The sequence below is a fragment of the Schistocerca serialis genome, chromosome 4, assembly GCF_023864345.2.
Source record: "Schistocerca serialis cubense isolate TAMUIC-IGC-003099 chromosome 4, iqSchSeri2.2, whole genome shotgun sequence".
Lineage (NCBI taxonomy): Eukaryota > Metazoa > Arthropoda > Insecta > Orthoptera > Acrididae > Schistocerca > Schistocerca serialis.
The window spans coordinates 93,357,382-93,380,460 of record NC_064641.1 but is presented as its reverse complement, the minus strand read 5'-3'; positions in this window follow the sequence as shown (position 1 = coordinate 93,380,460).

The following is a 23,079-nucleotide window of genomic DNA, read 5'->3' as shown; positions in this document are numbered from 1 at the left end:
AACAAAATAAATACGGGTAATTATAAGATGTGACAATCTGAAACCCAGTATGCAAAATTCAGGTATTCGGGTTCGAGTCCGCTCTATTCATTCGTAATCAACGCAGTATTTACTCGACAGAAAAGTAAATGATATGGCTTCAAAATAAATAATATACATAAGAATATGAAGTGTGTTCTATTTTTAATTTAATCTGCAACTGTCGCGGGCTGAGCCTCAGATCCTGTGTGGATGTTATTAAGTTGTTACAAGATATGTGAAAGTACACACGGAGTGCCTGATTCCATAGGGACAAACAATATAGCTTTGTACTTTATCGCCATATCTGACTGCATGAATCTACCCATTCCAACATTAAACGATAAAATAAGTTAACCTTTTTAAAATGTAAGTAAATTTTTGTTGTGGTTGTGGAATTAGGAAATTCATATCGACAACTCGTCATTGTCGAAATAAGAAAGCGTTATCCGCGGTTCTTCTCGTACTCTGTATGTCTCATTATTTACTACAGAAAATATGGACCCTTTTTGTGAATCCCGGGATTATAATAGGGTCTGTCGTCAATTTTTGCACCGTCTGCTTTCTTGTATTTGTACCTGATAGCACCTAGAAAGCATTACGGTATTGTAAGCGGACTAGAAGGATTAGTCAAATTTTTCACATCATAATGTTTTTCCTGATGGCGTCGGTGAGACTTTGGAACCATTAATTCTGAATGTGCTACGTATCAGAGCGACCGGTAAAAATTCTAAGGAATTCATTCTTATTTTCGTATTACTGCTGGGTACCATGTATTGAAATATGGCAAAACAAACAACAAGAAAGCTGTTGAGTCATTGCACAGTATCATAAAGTTCATGAGCTGGTCGAACGAAACAGACGTCATATTTGAAGAGTGGAAATGTCAAAAGTTCTAACTGCTTTTTATCACAAAACACGTTTTCAGAGCTATTGTGTTCTCGGTATTCTGTTCCTCGAATCTAGACTTGTTCCAAGTGGTAAATCGTGGAGAAAATGCTTAAACAGCCAAGTGCCATGCATCGAGCTCTCCTACATTTAGTTGATGCACAGTTTGCCTGGTAAACAGAGTAAATGTAAGATTTATTTTTATCATTAAAACGTCTTTATGATTGAAAGAGGTAGTTTGGTTTTCCAAAATAGTAAAAAGAGGAGCTGGAGAGGTGAACAGACAAAACAATGTGCGTCTGTAACATGTTGTGAAACCCCATTTCTTCCTCAAAAGCACAGTGAATTCTGCAGTAAACTTTGCAACATCTGATCCCAAGAATGGAACTGTGGAAGAAACAGAAGTCAACAGTGAAAAATTTGTTCTTGAATTTAATTTTATTAATTGTATGATTTACAAAAGGGAGACAAAACAGCTGTGGTCTTGGCCCACGGCTGGCTGCAGCTAAACTAAGTTTATTGTGCGGTTTCTCTTCCTGTCATTCTAGTAAAGTTATGCACTACCCATAAAGAGTAGTATGAGGCCCTTTACTGTTTATTTATTAGACACTCTTTCTTCAGGGTTTAAGCCTAAATTCTGTGCGACCAGTGACGCACAGCAGGTTTGCCCTGTTCTGTTTCCTTTGACCTCCAATAGTTCGCATTGGAAAATTAAACGTGTTGCTGTTACATCCTCCTTATCGCATAGTCTACACCTTGGGGCTTCATTCTCTATACCCATCGTGCGCAGGTGTTTCTTGAAGTTCCTTTGAGGAGTCACACCATGAGGTAAATCTGTCTCCTTTCCAAGCCCAGTGTTGCATAACGTCTCTTAAAACATGGCTTTAGCATTATTAGCTTTCCATGTTTTTGTTTCTGAATCTTTGTCTGATATTCTGCGTACTGCCTCCTAATCGAACCACATAATTTTGATTTTACCATTGCCTTAGTGGTGGGTAGGACTACAGCAAATGGAGTTGTCGCTCCTGTTCTGAACATCCTATCAGCTTGAATGAGATTTTCACTCTGCAGCGGAGTGTGCGCTGATATGAAACTTCCTGGCAGATTAAAACTGTGTGCCCGACCGAGACTCGAACTCGGGACCTATGCCTTTCGCGGGCAAGTGCTCTACCATCTGAGCTACCGAAGCACGACTCACGCCCGGTACTCACAGCTTTACTTCTGCCAGTATCTCGTCTCCTACCTTCCAAACTTTACAGAAGCTCTCCTGCGAAACTTGCAGAACTAGCACTCCTGAAAGAAAGGATATTGCGGAGACATGGCTTAGCCACAGCCTGGGGGATGTTTCCAGAATGAGATTTTCACTCTGCAGCGGAGTGTGCGCTGATATGAAACTTCCTGGCAGATTAAAACTGTGTGCCCGACCGAGACTCGAACTCGGGACCCGAGTTCGAGTCTCGGTCGGGCACACAGTTTTAATCTGCCAGGAAGTTTCATCCTATCAGCTTGTCCATCGCCACTAATTCCGAAGTGACCAGTCGCCCACAGCAGCTTTACCCTGTTTTGCTTTCCCTTAGCCTCACGAGGGATTCTTTGTATTAATTTTGTTATTTTCGTGTCAAAAATTATAAAGGAATGAGAAATGGTATTTACTTACTAGAATTCCACTGGTTAAAACATTACTACTATATTTCTCTACTTGTATTATCACAAATAAAACGTAGTGCCTCAGTGTTAATGGTACTTGGAAACATCATTTTTTTTATTGGCACCTACGGATAGAATTAATAGGTTCTTTGGTATGGCATCCAAAACGTTCTTAATAAATCTTTTGTTTTCTAATTTTCTCATTACTTTTTGCGGTAATAAGGCGGGCATTTTTCGTACACAAACTTAATTACAAGAATAGATACTTGATTCTCCTGACAAATCTAAGATTTGGCACTTAGAACGTTTGACATTTCCACCCGTCATTTGGTTAGCAGTTAGTTTAAACTGTGTGAATATCATTCCTATATTGTTGAGATATGCAATATATTGACAATTATGCTGGGGACATTGCAGTAGTGCGGTAGATAAGATCAAACGTACATGCATTGCTGAGGTGAGCAGAGGAGAACCTCCATGTCGTTGATGACTGTTGACTGCGGCTTTCTCGCACAAATTTATAGCCGGTCGCGGTGGCCGAGCGGTTCTAGGCGCTTCAGTCCGGAACAGCGCGACTGCTACGGTCGCAGGTTCGAATCCTGCCTCGGGCATGGATGTGTGTGATGTCCTTCGGTTAGTTAGGTTTAAGTAGTTCTAAGTTCTAGGGGACTGATGACCTCCGATGTTAAGTCCCATAGTGCTCAGAGCCATTTGAACCATTTGAACAAATTTATAGCTGTGATAGTGATTGGAATAGCTGGAGTGGTCCAGGGATATGATTTACATCAGCTGCCGCAGGGGAACAGGTAAATGAAATTGTTAATGGGGAATCCTGGGAGAATTTGATAGTGATTGTAGCCACTGCACGATCCATATTTTCCTGGAAAAATGTACTTTGCAGCCCAGTGTGTTTCTCATGACAGTACTTTTGACAGGGTCATAGTTTCCATAATAGTTTGAGGAAAAGGGTGGGTTAGGTAAGGATTGACGACAAAAGCCCAGATTCCAGTATTATTTTGTCAAAATATTCGTCTTGGTTCTACTTAAAACAATATCAGAATCATCCATACATTATGGCGATGTACATGCAAGGGTAATTCCTAACGTTAACAGTGCCTTAGCAAAAGAGCTTTCTGAGAACCCGAGAAAATTCTGTTCATTCGTAAAATCACTATGGGGGTCGAAGATGTCTATCCAGCCACTCGTCGATCAGTCTTGGGTGACAACAAAAGACAGCAAAAGTTTTAAATTCCATACTTAAGGAATCGTTCATGCAGCAGGATCGTACAAACGTTCCGTCGTTCGACTGTCGCACGGGCTCTCGCGTGTGGGACATAAAAATAGACATCCGACGCGCAGAGGAACAGCTGAGAGAGTTGAAAGCAAAGAAGTGGCAAGGTCCAGCTGGAATCCCAGTTGGGTTTCACGGAGAGTACCCTGTGGCATTCGCCCCTTATTTAGCTTGCATTCATCGCCAATCTCTTGCCCAGCGTTAAGTTCCAAGTGACTGAGAAAAAGCGCAGGTGACTCCTGTGTATAAGAAATGAAAGACAACATAATGAACCCGCATAGTTACAAACCAATATACTTCACATTGATTTGTTGCAGACTTCTGTAACACAGTCTATGTTCGAATATAATAAATTTTCTTCAGACAGAAAAGCTTCTGTCCATAAATAAGCACGGATTTAGAAAGTATCGCTCGTGCGAAACTAAACTTGCCCTTTTCACTCATCATATCCTACGAACTATGGAGGGAGGGCAACACGCATATTCCGTATTCCTAGATTTCCGGAAAGCTTTTGACACGGTGTCCCACTGCGGACTATGATATACGTTTAGGTTCCTACTTATGTGAGTGGCTCAAAGACGTTTTACGTAATAGAGGCCAGTGCACCTCGACGGCGGTGTTCATCAGAGACATGGGTATCGTAGGAGTGCGCCAGGAAAGTGTGATACGACCGTTCTTATTCGCTGTATGCATAAATCATGTGATGGACAGGGTGAGCAGCAATTTACGGGTGCTTACTGATGACGCTTTGGTGTACATAAAGGGGTCGTCGTTGAGTGACTACAGGAGTACAGAAGATGACTTAGAATTTAGGCCTATAGTTGGTGCCGTGAATGGTAGCTTGCTCTAAACGTAGAAAAATGTGAGTTAATGCGACTGGGTCACATCGATTAGATATCTAGATGTAATGTTGCAGAGCGATATGAAATGAAATGGGAATGCCAGATTGGCAGTAGGGAAGGCGAATACTCGACTTCGTTTTACTGGGGGAATTTTGGATATGTGTAGCTCATCCCTTAAGGCGACGACGTATAGAACGTTAGTATGACACATTCTTGAGTACTATTCGAGTGTTTTGGGTCCCTACCAGGTCGGATTAAAGGGAGACAATTCACATACGTTACCAATAGATTAGATCAGCAAGCAGATATTATAGAAGTGCTTCGTGAACTTAAACGAGAATCCGTGCAGGGAAAATGACTTTCTTTTTGCGAGGCACTATTGCAGAAATTTAGGGTACCGGCGTTTCATGTCAACTGCAGAACGGTTCTACAGTCGCCGACGTACATTTCGTATAAGAACCACGAAGATAAAAATTCAAGAAATTAAATGTCATACGGAGGCTTTTAGACAGTCGTTTATTCATCACTCTGTTTGCGAGTATAACTCGATAGCAAGTGACTAGTAACCGTACGTGGTGCCTTCCGCTATGCAACGTATAGTGACTTGGTTACTATGTATATAGATGTGGATGTAGATGTCCCATCGTTCTCGTATACAGTTGTTCGCATCTTAAAGGCATCGGAGCTTCATAATTTAATAAATAAATCCGTCACACACACACACACACACACACACACACACACACACACACACACACAAAATAGTGTAACTGGGTTGCAAGTACAACCTCATTTAGAATTTTTACTACCGGCTGAAATAATTCTCATCCGCATAAAAAACTTAGCCACTGCTATACTAAAATACCTTCCTGTGTTTGTTCTACACATACAAAGAAAACATTAATGGAATTGAGAGAAGCGACAGATACAACTACTATGGTACTCTTGACATGGGATTTAAAGCAATACGTTTCACTGAGTTAAAGTAATTGCATACGAGTTGACGGTTGACTTGTGTAGAATCACACACATTCCACGCAATCAGTACCGACAATAGGTTGTGAAATTATGCTTTGTATGCCTACAATTTTAATTATTTAACGCAGAAGTCGGTCATAGAAACTACCAAACATCGACGCAGACAGTTGTATTGTAGTCAATCTCTTGATGGAATTCTGTTTTGTTCCTGTGGACGACTGCTTATTCGTCGTAAGCAAATTACACATCAAAATCAGTATGGGATGTATATACTATACAGGACTATCAGTTTTTAACGGAACATTACTTAAGGGAGAGAGCACGATTCGCCAGGTATGTTACTGTGGTCGGATACTTGCTATAGAGTCAAGACTGAGCAAAATGATGATATCGGAAACATGTTTATTATTTGCGGTTACTACAGATGACAAAAGTACCACCTTCCCAGAGGTTAGAGTTAATGATAAGGAAAAATCTAGTAAGAGTCATTGTCTCCATGACAGTAATCTGAGAATGCAAGGAATAGCTACACATCTCTACTAATAAAGGAGAAGCCTGACGGCCTTTCTGTGGAAAGATACCTAAAGGAGTCATTGTGCCGAGCAGATTTAAGACATTACCTATCAAGAGCTTTTAAGCTGGTCACATGACCGTGGCATCGCGTTTCAGTGTGCTAACTTATTGCACTAACGCTACAACAGATAACATTACATGTGTAAATTTATTACAGTTATGACACGATATGCTAATGTAAGTATGCAGTACTAACACCTGCGATTATCCATTATGTTAGAACCAACCTAAAATTATTTATCACCTACATAACACGTTTCAGATTTTTTTGGTGTGTTTTGTACAAAATATAGGTTTTGTTCAACGATCTAGGATTCTTACCATGTTGGATTAGTAAACGTGGAAGTACAATTAGGACTATAAAATATATGGTAGCTCTTCCATGGAAACCAGTTTTACTGTGGAGATTGTAAACCAGTCCAGTGTTGACATGTGCATATGCCTCAACAACTATCAGACTGAAGCGATAGCTAATTCGGTACACATGTCGCAGATTCTTCGTGTTTTATGCGGACTGTGATGTTAGAAGGGGTGCAGCGCCATCGCAACAGCGTAATAGTGGCAGAGATGGAAGTAGTGTTCTGCACTTTGCGTTAGCTACTTGAATTAAATATATGCGCGTGACGTCTCCGTGCACGGAGCTGTCATAACGCAGGTGACACCTCGGACATTGATTTGAATGAGCAGCCGCCGTCAGTTTGCTGTGATATAGGCCGAGTTGTTTACACACGAATCCCGTTAAAAGATACCCATTGTTTATAGAGGCTAGACAGAAATACCGCAAAAAATGCATGCTAACCAAGTCGGCAAATTGTGTGATCACGAACGGTACATGTTCGGTGTCCTCAAGTGTTGGAGGTTTATGTTCAAGTTGTCTTGCAGGAGGCAGCATATCGAAGGCTTTCCGATTCGGGCAACAGATTTAGTTCTGATATTAATTTACCGATACTTAAATTACAATACGGTTTACGTATCACTAAACAGGAACGAGAATGCACTGGACAAAGGAGGGAAGCCGACACGTGCTTCCCACGCGTGATCCCTGTATGCTTGTGGTGCGGCGGCGAGTTGAAACACACAGAGGGGCACAGTGCCTCATGAAATGCACCCAGCATAGGGCTGACGGACTGTTGGACATCTTGGTGATGCGCAGACTCTTTAAGTTAATTTATATATACGGGAGGCTCCAAGTGTTAAGATGTGGTGCTGACACAAACATGGATTCAAGACTCGTGTTGTTCCAGTATTCCGAAACTTTATTATAGCTTTTCAAATCGGACAATATCAATAGTCTACGCGGCCGGATTACAGATGGTCATCGTGACGTCGGCAACGTGTGTCCTAGACATTTGGTTAGAGTGCTACCTGACAGAGCGAATCGCAGTCGTCAAAATGTTGCAGATGCATGGAACTTTTTGCTGTAGGCATCACCTTACTGCTCGAGGATGTAATACAGGTATCATATTAACTCATGAATATGTAGCAGAGATGGCATGTGGTCACACTGTGTAATGCTTACGGCCAACGAAGTGTCGTCATTAAATTAATTGTAAATCTGTCCACAGCGCAGCACACCCATTTTTAACACCCACTATTGCGTCTACAGTTGCTGTCAAAATTAGACTGGCCAGAGCAGCTACAGCACCCCTACATACACACATCCAGCATTTTCTGTACTCGCATGGTGGCTGTCTTGCACTAGGTGGAAGTGTTGAGAGCAGGTACATCACATCGACATTTTGGTAAGTACTTAAAGTTTGTCTTTCTTTCTAGAGCACATAAATGTGGACGCAGTGACCCGAATCGTGTTAAAGGCAGAATTTGCTCAATAGGAGGTGCGTTACCTTAAATTCAGGAAGGTAATTCTATAAATTTTTACGCTTGCATTGCCTTGAACAGCTAGTAACACTTGACAAAGACGACCCGTAGACATCCTACATCCACATCTACATTGATACTCCGCAAGCCACCCAACGGTGTGTGGCGGAGGGCACTTTACGTGCCACTGTCATTACCTCCCTTTCCTGTTCCAGTCGCGTATAGTTCGCGGGAAGAACGACTGTCTGAAAGCCTCCGTGCGCGCTCTAATCTCTCTAATTTTACATTCGTGATCTACTCGGGAGGTATAAGTATGGGGAAGCAATATATTAGATACCTCATCCAGAAACGCACCCTCTCGAAACCTGGCGAGCAAGCTACACCGCGATGCAGAGCGCCTCTCTTGCAGAGTCTGCCACTTGAGTTTATTAAACATCTCCGTAACGCTATCACGGTTACCAAATAACCCTGTGACGAAACGCTGCTGTCAAAATTAGTCTGTTTTAAAATGTAGCGTCCATCTTAGACTTTAGGTGACGTGCACTGCAGTGGTACAATATCTAAAAAAAACACAGGGATAAAATTACCCAATTAATGTCTACTTCGTAAGTGTAGCTATAAACTGAAGATTAATACACAAAACAGTGTGCTAAGATCAACCGTACGCTGAAAGATACAATACCAACCCTTGAGGTATTTAATCCGAGCATTTCGTGCTGCACACAATATGTTATAGCGAGAATTACGGGGGTCTGATGGGTTACTGTTTCCGAATAACGACACCTGTCAACATACCCCTGCTGTTGAAAATATTGTATAGCAAGAATTACACGGGTCTGATCGGTTACTTTTGCCGAACAGTAACTACTGCGAACCTACTCATTGGCCTGACATAACGAAAATCACTGAGAAAAAAATACGAGGATGGGCTACAACAAGGCAATCTGGTCGTCAGAATCATAGGAACTTTGATATACTGCACTGCAGCGTGCCTTTTGTGCACAAACTATCCATCCTCAATGTGGTTGCCTCCATATCGCAACTGCCATATTATACTGAACTGCATCAATTACGGATTGTTGAATTAATGTAGCATCTTTGAGAAATCTTGTAATTGCAAGACAGGAAATACACCATACTGGGGGCACAACAAGGGGAACAAATGCATGTAAATTTCCATTACTGTTTGTTATTACATCTTGTATCTTTTTGTTTCAGGTACGATATACAATGCCGAAGCAATAAACCATATTATCTGAAGGAAGGAAGATAAGGTGAAGCGCCTTTATTAATAAAATGAGATAATAAATGTATTTTATAGTGAAAGGAAGCAGCAATACGTCACAAAAGAAATAAAGGTAAGGGATATCCTTGTTTGGTTGCTTGCATTTCACGCAGCTCACTGAGCATTTCATTACTCAAATCATTACAAGTTTTGAGTTGGAAAACATTAAAATCTGTAAACTGCATTGTTGTTAAACATCGTCGCCAAAATGACAGCTGTTAGGCAGCATGAAGGCAAATGCATAGTAGATAACTTTCTTTTGTTTTAAAATGTAGCGTCCAACTTATTCAACTGCACATTGAAATAACTTTTGCTGAGCATAGTTGTAGGATTTATTGTCTGTAATATAGGACAAATTAGTGTTATATAACATTGGTTCTTGTGTGGCATGACCAAAATTGAAATATGAGTACCAGTGGGACCCATAGATGAGATGAATACTACACCTGATGTCGATGGAGGCTGCAGTGCCGATCGGGCAACAGAGGAAACGAATCTTGCTATACCTCAATCGGAATCTTAACGCGTAATCAACACCTAGTGAGGAAATTTTCGAAACTAGTAATATTATGGATCCAATTGCGAACCTTTTTAGAAAAATTATAGCAGAGAGAAATACACGTGATCGAGTTATTTGCGCGAATAGACGAACTTGACAAACATTTAGCAGCGCAAATAAGTACCGCACTTTGTGAGAGAGACAAAGAATTTGCTACAGAATGGATGAAAGTGACAAACAGTTCGCCACACAAATAAATAATGCTCTGAAAGAACACGACAGATAATTTGGTACTAAAAATTTCTGCTAAAGTAAATACTATGCTTACTGAACGGGATAAAGAATTAGGAAAGCGAATATATTCTGACTTATCAAGTATCTCCACTGGAATTTCTAATTTACGGAAAAATTATGAGTGGTATAGAATTTAGCCAGTGATTTAGCCAGTGATGTTCAGAAATTGCAAACGGACCAGGCCACAGTAGAAAGCAGGTGCCTCAAATGGTAGAAAATTTAGTCCTTGAACCTGAAGAATTTCCACAGGAGCAGCTAGACACTCATGGCCCAAGAATTTGCAACGATTTTACAATGTGGTGAGAAGAAAAGGATAAATGAGTTAATGAAAAATTAAACACCAAGCGGAAAGATGCCATATAGTGGACTAGCGCTGAAGCATCGCCTGAATCAGGTATTACAGATGAAGCAACACTGAATCAGTTGGGAGATATAAAGCGTGCGGTGCAATGGCTTGGTCTGCTCCATTCAGTAATCTCTACTCCGAGGTCATGGCAATGAAGACACCGCCATATGGTCGTGGACGCGCTGCAGACTGCATTCGTGAAATGTATGAGGCGACTGAACCTTGCAGTCGAACTTACCCAAATGAGGCAGGACAGCCGGCCGCAGTGGCCGAGCGGTTCTAGGCGCTTCAGTCTGGAACTGTGCGACCGTTACGGTCGCAGGTTCGAATCCTGCCTCGGGCATGGATGTGTGTGATGTCCTTCGGTTAGTTAGGTTTAAGTAGTTCTAAGTTCTAGGGGACTGATGACCTCAGATGTTTAAGTCCCATAGTGGTCAGAGCCATTTGAACCATTTTGAGGCAGGACAATTTAGTCCACGCACAGATTATACCACTGAATCGGTGGCGGCAGGACCCACCTTGATGGCGATATTATTAGAAACAACCTCATTGAAATAACGCCAATTCAGGTGTATTCACTTGAAAAGAAGTAAGTCTTCACACCCAGTTGTTTTTATAAAAGTCTTTAACGGTGTTCTGTCCGAGTCTTGGAACGAAGGGTACAATATTCAGTTTGTCAAGGCATTTATTCGGGAAGAGTGAGCCCTCTGGGCAGCTGACGGCGCCGAGAACTGTACAACATATGATTAGTTCGGCGAGGGCTTCCTGTCCAAGCACTGGTCAGGATGCTTGCAGGAACATCTTCAGAAAGAGGTTTTCAACCACAGAGGTCTACAATCAAAAGCAGCATAGCTTGAGGAAATGATTTGAGCTATATATTGCTGTAACGTTTTACCACACGATCCTGATGAAATAAAGATGTTCCGCGAATTTTAAAGACCAAATTGCCGATCAGCGTCCACGAGAAACTAATCACAATACTAGACAATAACCTGGAATACTTCCTCTCAGTCCTGGATTCGACTGACTTGACCAAGGAAGACTTTAGATGTGCTAACGGCAAAGGCGGCACGCCGCCTGTAAATGCCGACTTGCGCGCCAACAATGATCGGCCCGGCAAAAGACGTGACAATGGTGTAGCGCCATAAACCGTGCCACCAAATCAAAACAACCATGTAAACATGCAGAACTCGGCGCATTTCTACAGTCAGCCGAGATATAACAACAACAGATTTAACGCAGGGTATCATACGAAACGTCATGGACCATATCGAAACCAGTGGCATTCGAATTCGGTAACCAGTGGTACCCAACTACCGGGATACCGCCACTGTCTCCAAATTCTAATCATGGTAACAGGCAGGTAACTAATTCGGGATTTCAGCCGAATTGGCCATCGGCCAAAACCGTAATTTTGACACTAGACATTGGATTAATACGGGACGTGCGCCGACCTGGCTGCCACCGGAGAATCGTGCCATTCACACTGTGGACGTGACAGGTGAGTGTTCCTAACAACAACAACAAAGAGTCAAGCTAGATGCGACTTCATCATGCTGCCTGACGACAGTCGCGGGACAGACACCGGGCACCATTTCCACCGAATAGTTCTGTATGTTGCGGTACAATGGCAATATAGATATTAGGCAGGAGTTATGTAATGACTCTGAGTTGTGTAGGAACCTCGCACAAGAAATTGTCCAGGTCACGGTTAATGCCGTTGTGGGCGGAATTCCGACCGCCATTACATTCGACACAGCTGGTGATATGAACGTTATTGCTGGTAATTTCTTTAAAAGGATTGCCAGCATTATAAGCACGCCCACTCTGCCAGTGGAGAATTGTGTAGTGTATGGTGCTACTGGTGCAAAAAGCCAGAGGCTGGATAAGCAAGCACGGATTAATTTAAAATTCGAGAACTGAGCCATTAGTTCCACGTTTCTCGCGGTGAAAGGGTTATCTGTCAGTTGCTAATTGGTCACGGTGTACCTTCGATGAAGGAAATCAAAAGTCGCTCTTCCGAGTTGCCAGTTCCATTTGATAGTTGATGGTAAAGAAGTTGTTTTACATTTAATGAAACCAAGCCACTTCATAGTTGATTCTGCCAGGGGCTAAAATGAAAACCATATGATCTCGGGTGATAGCATACATTATCACCCTGACCGTACCAGTACCACACCTGTTTTGTCAAATGATGATGAGCAGTGTGTGATCCTGCACGTATATATAAGAAAGTTGATGAATCCTAATGTTTGTCAGGGCGACAGAGATCGAGTTAGCGAACTTATTGTTGCGTTATGCTAAAGATTCCTCCAGTAAACATGGGATAATTACGTATTGCATGGCAGTGGTTCTCGAAAAAAATACTGTCGTGCGTTGTATTTCATCCTGTGTGCTAGAATGGGAGCCATAAAATGCGAAATTTGGAAAATGTTGCAATGAAAGATCCTATCTCATTACCTATCTGACCACAGATATCTTGAGAAATACATACAATGGAGATTCTATATATAGTACACGATGTCTTATTTGTAAATACCATTCCGTTATCCCATGCATGTTTATGTGCGTGTGCATATATTTAGTAGAATAAGTTTTGTCTGCTTTTTCGATATGTTTAACGTCGCTTAGTGTAAGCTTAAAAGACCTAGATGTTCATAATGTTCCAGTTTATTGTACATACGTAAGAGTACTACTAGTAGATCGAGAACAAAGTTAAGCAGAGTGCAAATAAATTCATAACTGAATAGAGAGAATCCGGATATACCTTATACATTTAGAATTATGGACATCTGACCAAGGAATAGGCAGTTCATTTAACGTGAACAGATGACTTATAAATATTTTGTTTACATGCTAAATGGGAAGAGACATTTGTTTCTAAGCTCCTATGGTAAATAATTTCCCTACATGGGCGGTGCTAGTGGGAACGGCAAAGAAACACACTGTGTTAGTGGCACAAAAATGGTTCAAATGGCTCTGAGCACTATGGGACTAAACATCTAAGGTCATCAGTCTCCTAGAACTTAGAACTACTTAAACCTAACTAACCTAAGGACATCACACACATCCATGCCCGAGGCAGGATTCGAACCTGCGACCGTAGCGATCGCGCGGTTCCAGACTGAAGCGCCTAGAACCGCTCGGCCACCAGAACCGCCGTTAGTGGCACACCGCGCGATTAGTCCTGATTCCTCTTATTTTATCGTGATAATCATTTCTTCCTGTGTAGATGGGTGCCAATAGAATGTTTTCGCAATCGGAAGAGAAAACTGGTGATTGAAATTTCATGAGAAGATCCCGTCGCAACGAAAAACGCCTTTGTTTTAATGATTACCACTCCAATTCACGTATCATTTCTGTGACACTATCTCCCATATTTCGCGATAGTACAAAACGAGCTGCCCTTCTTTGTACTTTTTCGATGTCATCCGTCAGTCCCGCCTGATGCAGATCCCACACCGCACAGCAATACTACTGAATAGAGCGGACAAGCGTGGTGTAAGCAGTCTCTTTAGTAGACATGTTGCACCTTCTAAGTGCTCTGCCAATAAATCGCAGTCTTTGGTTTGCTCTACCCACAATATTACCAATGTGATCGTTCCAATTTAGGTTATTTGTAACTGTAATCCCTAAGTATTTAGTTGAATTTACAGCCTTCAGATTTGTGTGACTTATCGCGTAATCGAAATTTAGCTGATTTCTTTTAGTGCTCATGTGAATAACTTCACACTTTGCTTATTCAGGGTCAATTGCCATCTTTCTCACCATATAGATATCTTATCTAAATCATTTTGCAAGTCGTTTTGATCATCTGTTGACTTAACAAGACGGTAAATGACAGCATCATCTGCAAACAATCTAAGACAGCTACTCAGATTGTCTCCTATGTCGTTAATATAAATCAGGAACTATAGTGGGCCTATAACACTTTCTTGGAGAACACCCGTTGTTACTTCTGTTTTACTCGATGACTTTCCGTCTATTAATATGAACTGTGACCTTTCTGACAGAAAATCACGAATCCAGTCGCTCCGTAGTCAAATCACGCAATTTGGTTAGAAGACGCTTGTGAGGAACGGTGTCGAAAGCCTTCTGGAAATCTAAAAATATGGAATCAATTTGACATCCCCTGTCGATAGCACTTATTACTTCATGAGTATAAAGAACTAGTTATGTTTCACAAGAACAATATTTTCTGAAACCGTGCTCGTATGTTCCAAAACCCTACTGCAAATCGACATTAGTGATATAGGCTTGTAATTAAGCGGATTACTCCTACTTCCATTTTTGGGTATTCGTGTGACTTGAGCAATTTTCCATACTTTAAGTACGGATGTTTCTGTGAGCGAGTGGTTGTATATAATTGCTAAATATGGAGCTATTTTATCAGCATACTCTGAGAGGAACCTGACTGGTATACAATCTGGACCGGAGTCCTTGCCTTTATTAAGTGATTTAAGCTGCTTCGTTACTCCGAGGACATCTACTTCTATGTTTCTCATCTTGGGAGCTGTTCTTAATTGGAATTCAGGAATATTTTCTTCGTCTTATTTGGTAAAGGAGTTTCGGAAAACCGTGATTAATAACTCTACTTTAGTGGCACTGTCATCAGTGACTTCATCGTTGTTATTGCGCAGTGAAAGTATTGATTGCCACTTGTGTGCTTTATGTATGAGCAGAATCTCTTTGTGTTTTCTACCAGACTTCGAGACACAATTATATAAAATGTTACGTACGTTGATTTGACTACGGAACTAAGAGTCACAGAATCCTACTTGTTTGTACGTCTGGAAGTCTTTTAACCAAAATAAAGTAAGAAATCGATTTTTATTAGCACTTGTACAGTAAAGTCCTCAGTGTCATAGTACTTGGTGTAATATAAGCTATGAATTTTTCAATGGATGTTTCATCGTAATCTTGAATTCTTCTTATCTTGCGCGATAGTGTTGAATTCGTTACTTTGGTTTGCTTGTCATATTCTATTTATGCTTACCGGTGTGACGATTCCGTGCGTGCACGAATAAAACAATGGTATCCTGATTATTGAGGTTCCTACTTCTATTGTTTTACTTATAAGTGTCAGGTCACCGAGTTATATGCGAGAATCACACACACAAAAATTAAAGTGTTGTAGAGAAAGAAGAAAGGACACTCTGTCTGTTTAATGTAAATATTTCTTGACCCAAGTAGTATATAGAAAGATTTCACGATCCATGAACTTTGTGTAAATTCCTACGTGAAGTTATTAAGGTCGGACTTGTGTGTTAACCTAACGTTCTTTAAGTCAAGTTTCAACTGATAAAGTGGTATGTTTGACGCTCATGTGAGCGGAGATGCTTCTAATGCACGCAAGCAGACATCTGTTAAATACACTCCTGGAAATTGAAATAACAACACCGTGAATTCATTGTCCCAGGAAGGGGAAACTTTATTGACACATTCCTGGGGTCAGATACATCACATGATCACACTGACAGAACCACAGGCACATAGACACAGGCAACAGAGCATGTACAATGTCGGCACTAGTACAGTGTGCATCCACCTTTCGCAGCAATGCAGGCTGCTATTCTCCCATGGAGACGATCGTAGAGATGCTGGATGTAGTCCTGTGGAACGGCTTGCCATTCCATTTCCACCTGGCGCCTCAGTTGGACCAGCGTTCGTGCTGGACGTGCAGACTGCGTGAGACGACGCTTCATCCAGTCCCAAACATGCTCAATGGGGGACAGATCCGGAGATCTTGCTGGCCAGGGTAGTTGACTTACACCTTCTAGATCACGTTGGGTGGCACGGGATACATGCGGACGTGCATTGTCCTGTTGGAACAGCAAGTTCCCTTGCCGGTGTAGGAATGGTAGAACGATGGGTTCAATGACGGTTTGGATGTACCGTGCACTATTCAGTGTCCCCTCGACGATCACCAGTGGTGTACGGCCAGTGTAGGAGATCGCTCCCCACACCATGATGCCAGGTGTTGGCCCTGTGTGCCTCGGTCGTATGCAGTCCTGATTGTGGCGCTCACCTGCACGGCGCCAAACACGCATACGACCATCATTGGCACCAAGGCAGAAGCGACTCTCATCGCTGAAGACGACACGTCTCCATTCGTCCCTCCATTCACGCCTGTCGCGACACCACTGGAGGCGGGCTGCACGATGTTGGGGCGTGAGCGGAAGACGGCCTAACGGTGTGCGGGACCGTAGCCCAGCTTCATGGAGACGGTTGCGAATGGTCCTCGCCGATACCCCAGGAGCAACAGTGTCCCTAATTTGCTGGGAAGTGGCGGTGCGGTCCCCTACGGCACTGCGTGGGATCCTACGGTCTTGGCGTGCATCCGTGCGTCGCTGCGGTCCGGTCCCAGGTCGACGGGCACGTGCACCTTCCGCCGACCACTGGCGACAACATCGATGTACTGTGGAGACCTCACGCCCCACGTGTTGAGCAATTCGGCGGTACGTCCACCCGGCCTCCCGCATGCCCACTATACGCCCTCGCTCAAAGTCCGTCAACTGCACATACGGTTCACGTCCACGCTGTCGCGGCATGCTACCAGTGTTAAAGACTGCGATGGAGCTCCGTATGCCACGGCAAACTGGCTGACACTGACGGCGGCGGTGCACAAATGCTGCGCAGCTAGCGCCATTCGACGGCCAACACCGCGGTTCCTGCTGTGTCCGCTGTGCCGTGCGTGTGATCATTGCTTGTACAGCCCTCTCGCAGTGTCCGGAGCAAGTATGGTGGGTCTGACACACCGGTGTCAATGTGTTCTTTTTTCCATTTCCAGGAGTGTATATGGAAGCGCACACTGCTTGTGTACTCACCTCTGACGTGAAATTGAAGAATGAATCCAAGGACACTTCTAAACTTATGTATATCCCGTAGCTGGTGTAATTTCATTTGGGTGATTGGGGGGTTCGGACCCCCTGAACCCCCTCCCCCATTTGGCTACATCCTTGACTGTAATTCGAACCACCGATGAGAACGAGAAAGATAATGACGACAACGAAGACAATGAACCTACGGCTCGAGTACCATATACATACGCTAAAGCAAAACTGCTTCTGTTATTATTAACCTGGCCGTTTATCTAGATCATCTGTTAATGATTTACCATAATGTGAGATTTTGTAACGAAAAATTTGAAAAATATTTCTTTTATCTTGTATCTCACACTGTCTGACTGTTTACAAAAAACTAATCAATATCCTTATGTCGGAAGGTAACTTCCCCGTAACACAGTTGAATGCTTTTAGCTTATAACACCAAACTTCAAGCATTCAAAGGGTCTATAAAGCATTACTTTCTATTTCTTTCTTTTGTCTAATTTTCTGACGGTTAATTGGTGATCTGACAATGTATAGTAAATGGAAATATGTTCATTTATAAGGAGGAATCTGTTGGGACGTCGATACCTCCAGAAACTGTATAGGTGGTGAATGTAAAGCCATTGAGAAGAAGGTGAAAGAGGAGTTGTCTTTTGTCATCTTCTTGTTAACTTGTCTGGTGTTCTTGAGAGTTCAAACTGAGCAGATGTAAGTTGTGTAGTTTTTAAATGTTTGATGGATAAATGCTGTTTATAACTACCTATTTTGTTGACTTCATCACTGATTGCCACCACCTTGTCTCCTATTCATATATTCAATTTACTTACAATTAGTAATTTTATATGCGTTTCAGGGAAAAAACAGGCGAGGTTAGCGGTGGATTGTTGGGACACGCACGATCGGACACTAATGGTGTTGTTCTGTTAATTGATTTTCCATTAAGAGCCAGAACCCCTGAGATATTAAATCCGATCATTTTCCTGCTGTCGGCAATATTTTATAGAGTTAAGCGGGACTGATCAGTTATTTTTTCCGAACAGTAACTACTCATTGCCCCGATATAACTAAAATCACTGAGAAAAAAATATGAGAATGGGCTACAATAAGGTAATCTGATCATCAGAATCGTACAAACATCGATATGCTGCACTGCAGTGTACCATTTATGCACTAACTGTCCATCCTCAGTGTGGGTTGTCTCCATGTCGCGACTGTCATATTACACTGAATTCTTTCAGTACCGGATTGATAAAATAATGTCGCACCTATGCGAAAATTATATATTAATCCTCTCACTTCGAGCAGGAGGTGACGCCACAGCCACCTGTGCCTGCTTCTCTAATCTTTGTGTAGAGGCGCCATTAGTTCCGGATATTACGCAATTCTATACTGGCAAGTCAGAATATTGGTCGTTTCACCAATCTTTTTTAAGAAATGTCTAGCCAAAATATTCATGTTAGCCCCTATGACGGTCACTACGGTAGATAGGTTTCCTCCGTCAGTACCATGGACTGCAGCCCGAATTTGGTCCTCTCACTGCTCTTTGCATGCAAAGTCGTTTTCCTATGTCGGTGTCGTTATTATAACGTAGCATGTTTAACTGATCTCTTTAACAAGTGTGCCGTACACCCGAGGTCTAGGGGCAGTACGGTTTTAGCTGCGGAGCAGAGCGGGCGTGCTGTGTGTTTCCGCCTGCAGCGCCTTGTTTACTTCCTTCGGCTGACACTAACATGACGCCGAAGCGCTACAAGATCACACACACTACCGAAAATGAATATTAAGATTCACTTTTAGAAAAGACTTTGCCAGACCAAAAGCACTATATGTTAAGCGCTTTTCAAAGGAAAAGGACAAGATCCCCGCTGCCGACATCGTCGGCATCCACTTTTCGTTCCTTGCAAGGGAACCTCCCCATCGCATGCCCCTCAGATTTAGTTATAAATTGACACAGTGGATAGGCCTTGAAAAACTGAACACAGATCAATCGAGAAAACAGGAAGAAGTTGTGTGGAACTATGAAAAAATAAACAAAATATATAAACTGAGTAGTCCATGTGCAAGATAAGCAACATAAAGGACAATGATAGCTGATGAACGCCGTGGTCTCGTGGTTAGAGTGAGCAACTGCGGAACGAAAAGTCCTTGGTTCGACTCCTCCCTCGAGCGAAAACTTTATTTTCGCAGAGTTACGATCTGTCCATTCATTGACGTCTCTGTTCACTGTAATAAGTTTAGTGTCTGTGTTTTGCGACCGCACCGCAAAACCGTGCGATTAGTAGACGAAAGGACGTGCCTCTCCAATAGGAACCGAAAACATTTGATCGCAAGGTCGTAGATCAACCGATTCCTCCACAGGAAAACACGTCTGATATATTCTTTACGACAATGGTGACGGCATGTGCGTCACATGACAGGAATATGTTGTCGACCCACCTAACTTGCTCACTTGGCGAATGGGTAAAAAGATTCTTCTACCTTGCCCGATTTAGGTTTTCTTGTGGATGTGATAATCACTCCAAAAAAAGTGATGAAAACATAAGAGTTTGTCACACAAACTGCATCAAATGAATGCAACAGTTTCAGAGTCGCACAGTTTTCTCTGTGCTCTGTCAAAACATATGTTTTTACGTTTTAAAATGTTTCCGTGCGTAGACCGTCAAATTCTGTATATGTCCAAGCAAATCTGAACATGTCCTGGAATTTTGGAGAGCGAAGTTGATTATGTGTGAGTGCCTGAACTTTGATAATTATCTGAAAATAAAAAATTAAAGTTTTCACCCAATAGAAGATTTGAACCAAGGACCTGTCATCCCATAGCTGCTCACGCTAACCACGGGACCACGGCGTTCGTAAGCTATCCATATCCTTGATGTTGCCTACCATGCGCATGGACTACTCAGTTTGTATATTTTGCTTATTTTTTTCATAGTTCCACACAACTTGTTCCTGTTTTCTCGATTGATCCGTGTTCAGTTTTTCAAGGCCTATCCCTGTGCCAACTTATAACTAAATCTGAGGGGGGTGCGATGGGGAGGTTCCCTTGTTAGTAAACGGTTCATGTGAAACTTATTAACGACGCAACATGCGACAGGTTTATTCGAGACATGAAACAAGGACTACGCTTCTGCTACGCAGACGGAAACGTTGGTAACATTGAGATTGCTCGTGCTAAACTGGGACTGCCGACTATATGCTTATTCGAACCACCCCCCCCCCCCCCCCCCCCTGACCACAGCTTTTGATCGTGCGGTAGCGTTCTCGCTTCCCACGCCCGGGTTCCCGGGTTCGATTCCCGGCGGGGTCAGGGATTTTCTCTCTGCCTCGGGCATGAATGCGGGTGATGTCCTTAGGTTAGTTAGGTTTAAGTAGTTCTAAGTTCTAGGGGACTGATGACCATAGATGTAAAGTCCCATAGTGCTCAGAGCCATTTGAACCATTTTTGAACCACCCCCCTAACTCCTGGCGGCAGACGGCGAGGAGGAGCCCCGCCTCTACGGTCCAGTACACGAGCACGTGGCTGAAAAGTGGATCCAATGTAAGACGTATCAAGTCCACAACGGATTACACCATGTTAGCATCGAATCCTAACGGCACGTACCATCACATCTCCAGATAGGAGGGTGCGGCACCATAGTTACACTACAGGCCATTAAAATTGCTACACCACGAAGGTGACGTGCTACAGACGCGAAATTTGACAGGAAGAAGATGCTGTGATACGCAGATGATTAGCTTTTCAGAGCATTCACACAAGGTTGGCGCCGGTGGCGACACCTACAACGTGCTGACATGAGGAAAGTTTCCAACCGATTTCTCATGCACAAACAGCAGTTGACCGGCGTTGCCTGGTGAAACGTTGTTGTGATGCCTCGTGTAAGGAGGAGAAATACGTACCATCACGTTTCCGACTTTGATAAAGGTCGGATTGTAGCCTATTGCGATTGCGGTTTATGGTATCGCGACATTGCTGCTCGCGTTGGTCGAGATCCAATGACTGTTAGCAGAATATGGAATCGGTGGGTTCAGGACGGTAATACGGAACGCTGTGCTGGAACCCAACGGCCTCGTATCACTAGCAGTCGAGATGACAGGCATCTTATCCGCATGTCTGTAACGGATCGTGCAGTCACGTCTCGATCCCTGAGTCAACAGATGGGGACGTCTGCAAGACAACAACCATCTGCACGAACAGTTCGACTACGTATGCAGCAGCATGGACTATCAGCTCGGAGACCATGGCTGCGGTTACCCTTGACGCTGCATCACAGACAGGAGCGCCTGCGATGGTGTACTCAACGACGAACCTGGGTGCACGAATGGCAAAACGTCATTTTTTCGGATGAATCCAGTTTCTGTTTACAGCATCGTGATGGTCACATCCGTGTTTGGCGACATCGCGGTGAACGCACATTGGAAGCGTGCATTCGTCATCGCCATACTGGCGTATCACCTGGCGTGATGGTATGGGGTGCCATTGGTTACACGTCTCGGTCACCTCATATTCGCATTGACGGCACTTTGGACAGTGAACGTTACATTTCAGATGTGTTACGACCCGTGGCTCTACCCTTCATTCGATCCCTGCGAAACCCTACATTTAAGCAGGACAATGCACGACCGCATGTTGCAGGTCCTGTACAGGCCTTTCTGGATACAGAAAACGTTCAACTGCTGCCCTGGCCAGCACATTCTCCAGATCTCTCACCAATTGAAAACGTCTGGTCAATGGTGGCCGAGCAACTGGCTCGTCACAATACGCCAGTCGCTACTCTTGATGAACTGTGGTATCGTGTTGAAGCTGCATGGGCAGCTGTACCTGTACATGCCATCCAACCTGTGTTTGACTCAACGCCCAAGCGTATCAAGGCCGTTATTACGGCCAGAGGTGGTTTTCTGGGTACTGATTTCTCAGGATCTATGCACCCAAAATGTAATCACATGTCAGTTCGAGTATAATATATTTGTCCAATGAATACCCATTTATCATCTGCATCTCTTCTTGGTGTAGCAAATTTAATGGCCAGTAGTGTATTTATGGCGGCCATATTGAAACTTGTTCCGGATGCGGCAGGGATGGTCACTTACGTTCCTACTGCCTACACCGCAGGACGTGGCACCTGCATCGATGCTGATAATCCTCGCAGTAACTTACGCGGCGGCCCTCACGACGTGTCGGTCTTTCTAGACACAACAGAACACGTTGCAATACTGGAACCAACCTCCGCTGACCCACAGCGTACCTGTCAGACTGGCCAGTGGCAGAACTCCGTCCAATGCCAACGGTACCACCGGACACTGCAGGCCCCGTCGGCAGCAGGATGGCAGACGATGCACTTATCTTACCAACGGAAGTCTTTGTGCCGGCGAGATATAAGTCAATGCCATCGACCGACACAAAAGGTCACACACGAAAACGTTCTCCGAAACGCCGAAAACGATGCTGTAGGACCACGTTGGAACATGGAAGCTCTTACCTGCAGGAAGAAGAAGAACTGATCGTGCAGCACGCCGATCATGAGGCTGACACCTTTCCCACTGACTCCACTCCTGCAAAATGGCCACCAGAGTGGGCGGAGTCCGTCTTCCAGCCGCCTTCAGCGAACAGTGATGAACAGGAAGGTTCCAACACATGCTGAGAATCTATTCCGTGTGCAGGAACCTTCGTTAAATCTGCAGTGTGGCACTGAATCAGAAGATTGCCCTTCATCCACCATTCGCAGCATATCGTGCTAGTAAAGGGCAAGTCGAGTTTCGCATGAGTGATGCTTTC